The sequence below is a fragment of the Dermacentor andersoni genome, chromosome 6, assembly GCF_023375885.2.
Source record: "Dermacentor andersoni chromosome 6, qqDerAnde1_hic_scaffold, whole genome shotgun sequence".
In the NCBI taxonomy this organism is placed as follows: Eukaryota; Metazoa; Arthropoda; class Arachnida; order Ixodida; family Ixodidae; genus Dermacentor; species Dermacentor andersoni.
The window spans coordinates 79,517,424-79,525,438 of NC_092819.1; the positions used below are offsets into that span (position 1 = coordinate 79,517,424).

The 8,015-nt window shown below is 44.5% G+C and overlaps 1 long non-coding RNA gene across 1 annotated transcript; it reads left to right on the forward strand.

Annotated features, from left to right (window-relative positions):
• The first annotated feature begins 1,473 nt into the window (after positions 1-1,473).
• LOC129382375 (uncharacterized) lies at positions 1,474-7,992 on the forward strand. Its single transcript, XR_008610442.2, has 3 exons — positions 1,474-1,555; positions 2,231-2,263; positions 7,874-7,992. It is a non-coding gene; the product is annotated as an uncharacterized lncRNA (long non-coding RNA).
• The last annotated feature ends 23 nt before the right edge of the window (positions 7,993-8,015 follow it).

The window sequence follows — 8,015 nt, forward strand, 5'->3', positions numbered from 1 at the left end:
GGGCTGGTTGGTTCATCTTTAGAATAACAAAACAGCGCGACACAGGACGAGCGAGTAAAGAGCACAGGACAGAGCGCTGACTAGCAACCAAATGCTTTATTTGCAGAAGCAGAATATAAAGACGTCATTGAATGTGACATAGATATCCAAAAAAGAAGTTTCTGTTTTTTATTCTAAAGCTTTGGAAGTTTATTACACAGTCGTTACGACTCTCACCAATACGTACGCAGTGTCGACTTGGAACCCGCAAAACTAGCACTCACGCGAAATGCGCGATAAAGACATCGACGAAGTGTGAGCGCTAAGACACCAGCGCTCTCAGACGCCTCGGGAGGCTGTTTTCGGAGCGCTCACTGTACTTCCAGCTACAAGGCGAGAGGATGTAGACTCTGCGGAACTGTCGCGCATTTGGGCCGGTTTTGTACAACAAAGGTTCGGAACCGTTGAATGTACGAATTGTAAGGCTTACTTCGCAATAGAATGCAATATTATCTATACGGACGCGGTGGTACTGTGGCTATGCAACTGGTTCCTTCATAGTGGAGATCGATGAAGCGCTAGCAGCGCCATCGCAGGTTGAATTAAGGTGACGTCTTCCGCATTACGTTTGGTCGGTCTCAGGACGTGAATGAATCGTTACAAGCAACTTAGCGACGAGCCATTGTTCACTCTGCAGGGCTTGCCGTTTTCACCGACGCTTAGTGGTTATTACGCTGAGTGGCATCAATGTTCCCAGGACGACCGTGTACCATAGTTGGATCAAGCTGCTTCCGTGATACTTTTCTCAGCTAGTTATATAATGATTGGCTCGATGGCTGTGGCGTTCTGCATCGGAGAAAGATGTCTTATGTTATACACACATCGCGGTAGCCCAGTAATTATAGCGTTGCACTGCTGATCCCGTGGTCGTGCCTATTGACATTTTGCAAAAAACCGCGCCGGCGAATAGGAATACGGGATGACGTCAACACGGGCACTGTATTCCCGTAGTCCTGCTATCTACGCTGGTTTTTTTTTTACAGCGAAGCATTCTTGTCGGGGGCATTGCACTGTAGCACGGTTTTCCCCTACCATCTACCATCTGGCTAGCCGTTCTCGTGGGCTTATCCCGAAGATAACGCACTCTAAAAAAATTGGGCCGATCACGGAGGTTGTGCAGATCTCGGCTTCTCTCCGCCCTTGGCTTCCCTGAAAAGCGCGCCGAGGTTCTTCCACAAGTGGCGATTATTCCTGCCATCTGTATGACGGTTTGACATCTGTCTGACCTGTCTTCTTCTTCCATCTTTCACGGCGTTCTTAAATTAATAAAAAAAACCTTTAGAATTTCTGCAGTGCTTCGCGGAATCAAAGCCTCTTCACAGGATTTCCTCACGCAGAGTAGCTAGATGCTCTACGGTGCGCTCTGCCCCATAACTGCCTCGTTGGTAGAGGTTCCTCTAAATGGAGGCGTTTTCTCTTCGTTCTTGCAGGAGAACTGGCGCTCAACACTGTGTACAACATCGTGCTCTTCACAAACGCAGCCAGTGACGTCATCCTCATATTCAGCATTTATTTTGTGCGTATGCTTTCTCCCTCTTTTCATTTGTGTCGCAACTGCTTCTCCTTCTCTACAAGAAAGACGATTGCATAACTGCTTGACATGCTGTAAACGAAGAACTTGTCCCACATGTGAATGTAACACGCTCGATTGTGTACTCTGCGCAAGACGCTGTACTTCGAGCGCCCTCGGAAGAAATTTGGCATCGTAATTACGCTGTCGAGTCGAATCCCGTCACTTATTGGGAGGAAAGTGCACGTAAGATATGTACGGTCAATTAAGAGCTAATGCGATTGGAGAAAAAAATATCCGGCTAACTGATGGGTGACAACCAAAATATCAGATCTCAGGTTTCACAATATTATTGTTACAATACCTATTTTAGTATTTTAAAATTTAGTTCTCGGTAACTGATTTTTTTGTTTTCGCTTTGTGCTCTTTAGTTTCACTCATACGTCAGGTTCTCGAAAGTAAGGAGCTATTTTCTTGAATATTCATTAATACTGCAGGGGTACTTTTGCCTTAATACCTTCTTGGGGTGATTTTGTAAATGTGTGAGTCTTCCTGTACAACTCATTCAGATGTTGGGGGTTTGGCTCAGATGCCGTATACATGAACACGGGATTCGATCAGTGGAGGTCCAAAATCGATCAGGCAGGCCCAAAAAGCTTCACTATTTTTTTCCACTTTCAGAAAGAGTGCACGCATGCAGATTCCGAAGGTCGCGTAAGTATATACAAAAGAAAGTGCAACTATTCTTAAGGATTTTTAGGTGACCAGACAGATGCTAGTAGCGAAAAGTTTAACGTTGTATTGAAGGCGTGAAACAAATACTTGAAATAAGAATCAAGCATGGTTAGACGGAACACTTCATTGTTGCATCTTGATCGAAGTACATATTTTCGCGTCTTAAAGAAGAATACTGCTGCACACTCAATACTGTCTACTGCTGAAGTGCCGGCATGCCTCTGGGAAGGAGGAGATGGGCCCCAAGCGCGGATCTTAAATAGCGCTAAAAAGACAAGGCCATACTTCAGAATGGCCTTGTCTTTTTATACTTTAGAATGGGAAGAAAATGTTTTCGTGAATGTGTTGTAGCCATAGCTTTCTTGAATATGAGTCATGAATTGTATGATCCTACAGCTCTGCACACTTTTTGATTCTATTTATGTAAGTTATGTATCTTTCAATTCATGTTCCGGAACACCAAACCTGTTGTACCACCTATTGTACATTCCATTCCTGTCAGAGCCTGAGAAAGGCTCACTGTATTATGAAAGAAATAAATAATAATGAATAATAAATAAAAATACTTGAAAGAAAAAAAAAGCTACTCCGCTCTTCCAAGAGACATTCGCCTTTCGAACAGCCTTCATAACCCCATCGCTTATCAGAGGGACCAAGAAAATTTCCGGCGTCTTCTCACAACGCATTTTTCGAACTCTGCATAACCTAAGTGTTATATTTTCTTGCCTTTCTCGTTATTAATGTGCTACTATCCGTTAAATAATGTTTTGTTATAGCCAAATACATTCAGCTCGCTCTGTAATTCTATTGAATATATTTTACTGTGTGAAAGTTTATTTAATCGAGAGATCGAGGTAAACCATAGGGGAAACCAACATGTAGGCGATGGTACCTACATAGGGGAAACGGGCAACCTTAAACAGTGGCTGCGCCAACATCAAAACGATTTGGATAAGAGAAGAGTGGCTTCAAATGCTTTGGCAGAGCACGAAGTAACGACTACGCACAATATTAACTGGATGAAATCTAGTCTAATCGGTCAGGAAAGAAACTGGAAGTCACGTCTGTACCTAGAGTCCCTCGAGGTACAATTAACAGGACACACACTCAATCGAAACAAAAAAACCCTCCTCCCCTTCCCCCCCCCCCCCCCCGTCTTACGCGCGGTGCTTGCGGCACATGCTAAAACCTATTTAAGCAGGCACTTCAACCTCTTTCGCCCTATTCTGAACAAGGACTTCGTATGGGAGCCGAAAGGTATTGTATTTTAATAAGTTTTACTTGGTCGGTGTACACCTTTCTTGGTCGTGAAAGTTTGTTGTTCGGTGACCTCTCGCGTTCAAAAGCGTTCCGTTTGTCCATTGTACAATTGTAACACCACGTTACGCTATGTTAGCGCATTTCTTACACTGTATTCTTTGCATATGTATTCACATATGTATTATAATTATTGTATCTTATAATCTATGAGTGTACTCTCCCCCCTTACACAATGCCTCTAGGGGCCTGTAAGGTAACTTTAAATAAATAAATAAAAATAAATAAATAAATAAATAAATAAATAAATAAATAAATAAATAAATAAATAAATAAATAAATAAATAAATAAATAAATAAATAAATAAATAAATAAATAACACACTACGTTATGTGTTGTCGTTCTTAGGTCCGTACCTGTGTCTTTTACGCTCTTTAGAATCCCAGAATAAACAGTAGGCTCGCGACACTTGGTTTTATTAACATACGAAAAATTATGTTGTGATTAATTAAGGTTATGAATATATCGTGAAGAACAAACAAAGTTAACTTCTGAACATGCGCACTGTAGCTTTCGACGACCATATTGTCTAGGGAGTGCAGCAGCTTCCTATCGCCGAGGGTAGAGCACAGAAAATTTTGAATCATGCAACGCTTTGGAAAAGGGCTTTCGGTCTCACAGTTTGAGATTGGAATAATCAAATATATCCCAAGCAAAATAAAGACATTAGAAAAAAAAATGGTTTAAATGTGTGCTCGCTTCAACATTTTCGTGAGGTCACGAAGGTTACTATATCGCTATGTGCAGTTATGCGAGAGCGATAAACTGTGCGACCTGAGCACAAAATGTCGACTCAAGATGGACTCCGCGCATTTCGACTAATTCGTTAGCCTGCTTGATCAATACTGCGCTGCACTCAGAGGCCTCCTTGATAGCTGGCAAAAACTCTTACTTTCATGCAAAGGGCGGACAGCGCCCATATGGACCCTCAGTACCTTTGCCCTTTCCTAAAAAGAGTTGGTACTTGAGGTAGAGATATGAGTATATGGACGGACAGAGCCGACATAGACGTCTATAAGATTTAGGAATGATGTAAACCGGGCTTCTGAAGCGCGTCACTGCCTCTTGTTAAAGCGCTCCAAAAATTTTCGTTCATAAAGTTGCCGTGAAGCACTTTCGAGTTTCGACAGCTTCTGAGAAGAAATCGTGTCTCGGTCGACACGGCCGGGTGTTGCCAGTTTCTCGTTCATGTTGAGCCAAAATATGAAGAATATCTTCCATGTGTCGGAAATGCACAACTCAGCATGGCGGGACCACCTTGTAGTTCACAAGCATTTCGGAACAGAAAGCTTTCTATGTTGTTAGAGGCCCTTCAAGAAGTAATTCCATCACTTTGGCGAGGCGGAAAAGAACTCATAGAACTTCTCAAAGAGTGTAGAAAAAGATTGACTTCCTCGACACAACAGTCTACACTCCAAGCACCAACCGGGTTTAAAAAGTGACTGGAGCATGCTATATAAATATCCAATGGGTCCTTCTTTATTTGCAACTGGAGGCCTTCGTATTTCTAGTTTCGAGTTTGGTACACTCCAGCCTTCTTTCTGGCGTCATCCTACGACTGGCCTCGGCAGCTGCTGATTGAAATGGCGTTCTTCCAAAGAAGACAACACATGGACGTTGCCAGATGTTCACAAGTGCGCGATTCGATTAGTAGAAACCCAATGAATATTTGGTGGACATCACCGCGTAACATGCACCGGACAATTACTGAATGCTAGCCAATATACGGCGTGGAATCAACAACGAAAGAACATTTGGCTTCTTTCATCTTCACAAAAATCCATCTCCTTACGTTAATTACGTGCCATAATGTCAACAAACTCGCTGCAGGTTGACTTGGATATATGATGGACGTATTACGTCATCTTTTGTGAACCAATTGCGATACAAATTACGGCACAACTCCATCTCATGATGACTGTCGATGTTAATGTGATTATCCCTCGAGCAATATAGCAACACACCGTATTTCTGAAGTCACATTTATTTAACATCTCTAGTGGTCATTTTGCGATTTTCATTGCTTCGGCTACATGCGACGTACTTCGGTATTGGCTTACTTTGCTTACTTTGCGCCTGCCAAGGGCTCTCATGACCATGGTGGCATGACGACCGTGCGACGCCAATGCAGCGACGGCGATGGAATGACGATGAAGCAATGGCGTCTATGGAACGCCAAAGGCGGTGTTACCACGATGGTATGACGACAACGAGAAGACGGTTCCTAAGTGGTGACGATGGTATAACGACGACACCGGGACAGCGGGATGACCAGTGTACGGCGACAATGTCGTGACGACGGCGGTATGACGACAACCTCATGATGAAGCTGGAATGACGGCGATGGTACGACCACGAAGATATCATGACGACGGCATTACAAAAACATATGCGTGATAGCGACTGTCTGACTACGACGCAATGATGACGATAACAAGACAACGGGGCATAACCTGAACTGAATGGCGATAGTATAACTACGATATAATAGGGAAGGGGGAATGACGTCGATTGATTGAAGAAGGTGGCATGACGACGACAATGGGACCACGTTACTGAATTCTTAACCATGGTAAAGACAGAGCCCGACGTCGATGACATGATGACAATGGTATGATGATGACAACGTGCCGACAATGGTGTGACGGCAACAGGGCGACGAGAGTCGGATGATGAAGTGAGAAGGACAATGATGGGAACGACTGCGTCACTACGACGTGTGATAACGAATACATTGCGACGACACAACAATGACGATGGCATGGCAACGGTATGAGGACAATGTGATGACGAAGAGTGTACGACGACAAAGGCGTGACGACGACTGTATGACGAAGCACGATGGCACGGCGACGATGGCATGACGAGAGTCAGACGACAAAACTAGTGATTACGATGGAATGACCCCGATGGCATCACTACGGCGGTGTGACAACGAATGCAAGATGACTGTATGACGACGATGGCGTGACGACCACGGCATGAGGAGGGTCGGATGACAAAGCTTGAATGACGACGGTGCAACGACCATAATGACATCACGACCACGAGCACCTACAGGCCCGATCTATCAGAAAACTTTGACCACTGGGCTGGTGCAGAATGCATGTCGACGATGGCATGACGAGAGTCAAATAACGAAACTAGAATGACGACGATGAGACGACCACGACGGCATGGCTCTGGGTAGATAGATAGATAGATAGATAGATAGATAGATAGATAGATAGATAGATAGATAGATAGATAGATAGATAGATTCAAAATGACTGCAGTTTGCAAAGAATGCTAATCACATTAAAAAGTATAATAAAGGCGCGGCGGGTGTCGTTGCAAAAGAGGAGGCACAACCCTGCAGTGCGCTGAACCTGACAGTGAAGCTACTTCTTCATTGACGTTGTTGCTGAGGGGGTGAACCTTCCTTTTTTGTATGGGTTAAGGCCACGTAGAAAGGTTGCTTGCGGACGCTGGTCGAGCAAAGGAAGATAGCCTCTAGATAGATTGTTTGCTTATAATTCAACTACTGCTAAACTTATTTTAAGAATTCTTGTGGTAGAGCGCTCTCTGCTCGACGCTTTACTACATTTATTGTGTGACCGAAATTCCCGGCGGGGTCCTGACGAGGCACCCTTTAGACTTGTTGAGGGGGCCGTCAAAGAAACCTTGTATACGGGGCCCCTGTCTTGTGGAATTCTTGTGGTAGAGCGCTCCCTGCTCGATGCTTTACTATATTTATTTTGTAACCGAAATTCCCGGCGGGATCCTGACGAGGCACCCTTTAGGCTTGTTGAGGGGGCCGTCAAAGAAACCTTGTATATGGGGCCCCTGTCTTGTGGAATTCTTGTGGTAGAGCGCTCCCTGCTCGATGCTTTACTATATTTATTTTGTAACCGAAATTCCCGGCGGGATCCTGACGAGGCACCCTTTAGGCTTGTTGAGGGGGCCGTCAAAGAAACCTTGTATATGGGGCCCCTGTCAGACGTGGGCCTGATCCTGCAGATCCTTTAGCCCACGGGGTAATCTGATCCCTTTCCCCCCGCCCCCTTGCGTTATGGATCCGCCACTGTAGTGAAGCTGCACAAATCACTCACCGATCGATGAAAAATAGCACTAAAACACGTAGCGGACGCCACGGAAGTGTTTGAACGTCAGCAGCATTCGGTACAGGTCTTCAGTATTTGTCCAGTCTTCAATAACAGTTTTCTGCTTTCACCCCCTTAGCAGCTCCTTTGTCTTCAACTGAGTAGCGTGTAACCACACTACTTGCGCAGAGTATCATCGGAATATTGAAAATGTTCATCGCCTGGAACGCCGTCACCATCTTCCTCTGCTGGATCGCTGCGTGCATTCAAGTTCATTACAGGTACAGCCAGGTGAGTACATGTTATGTCCGCCTTCATTATGTGTTATTTG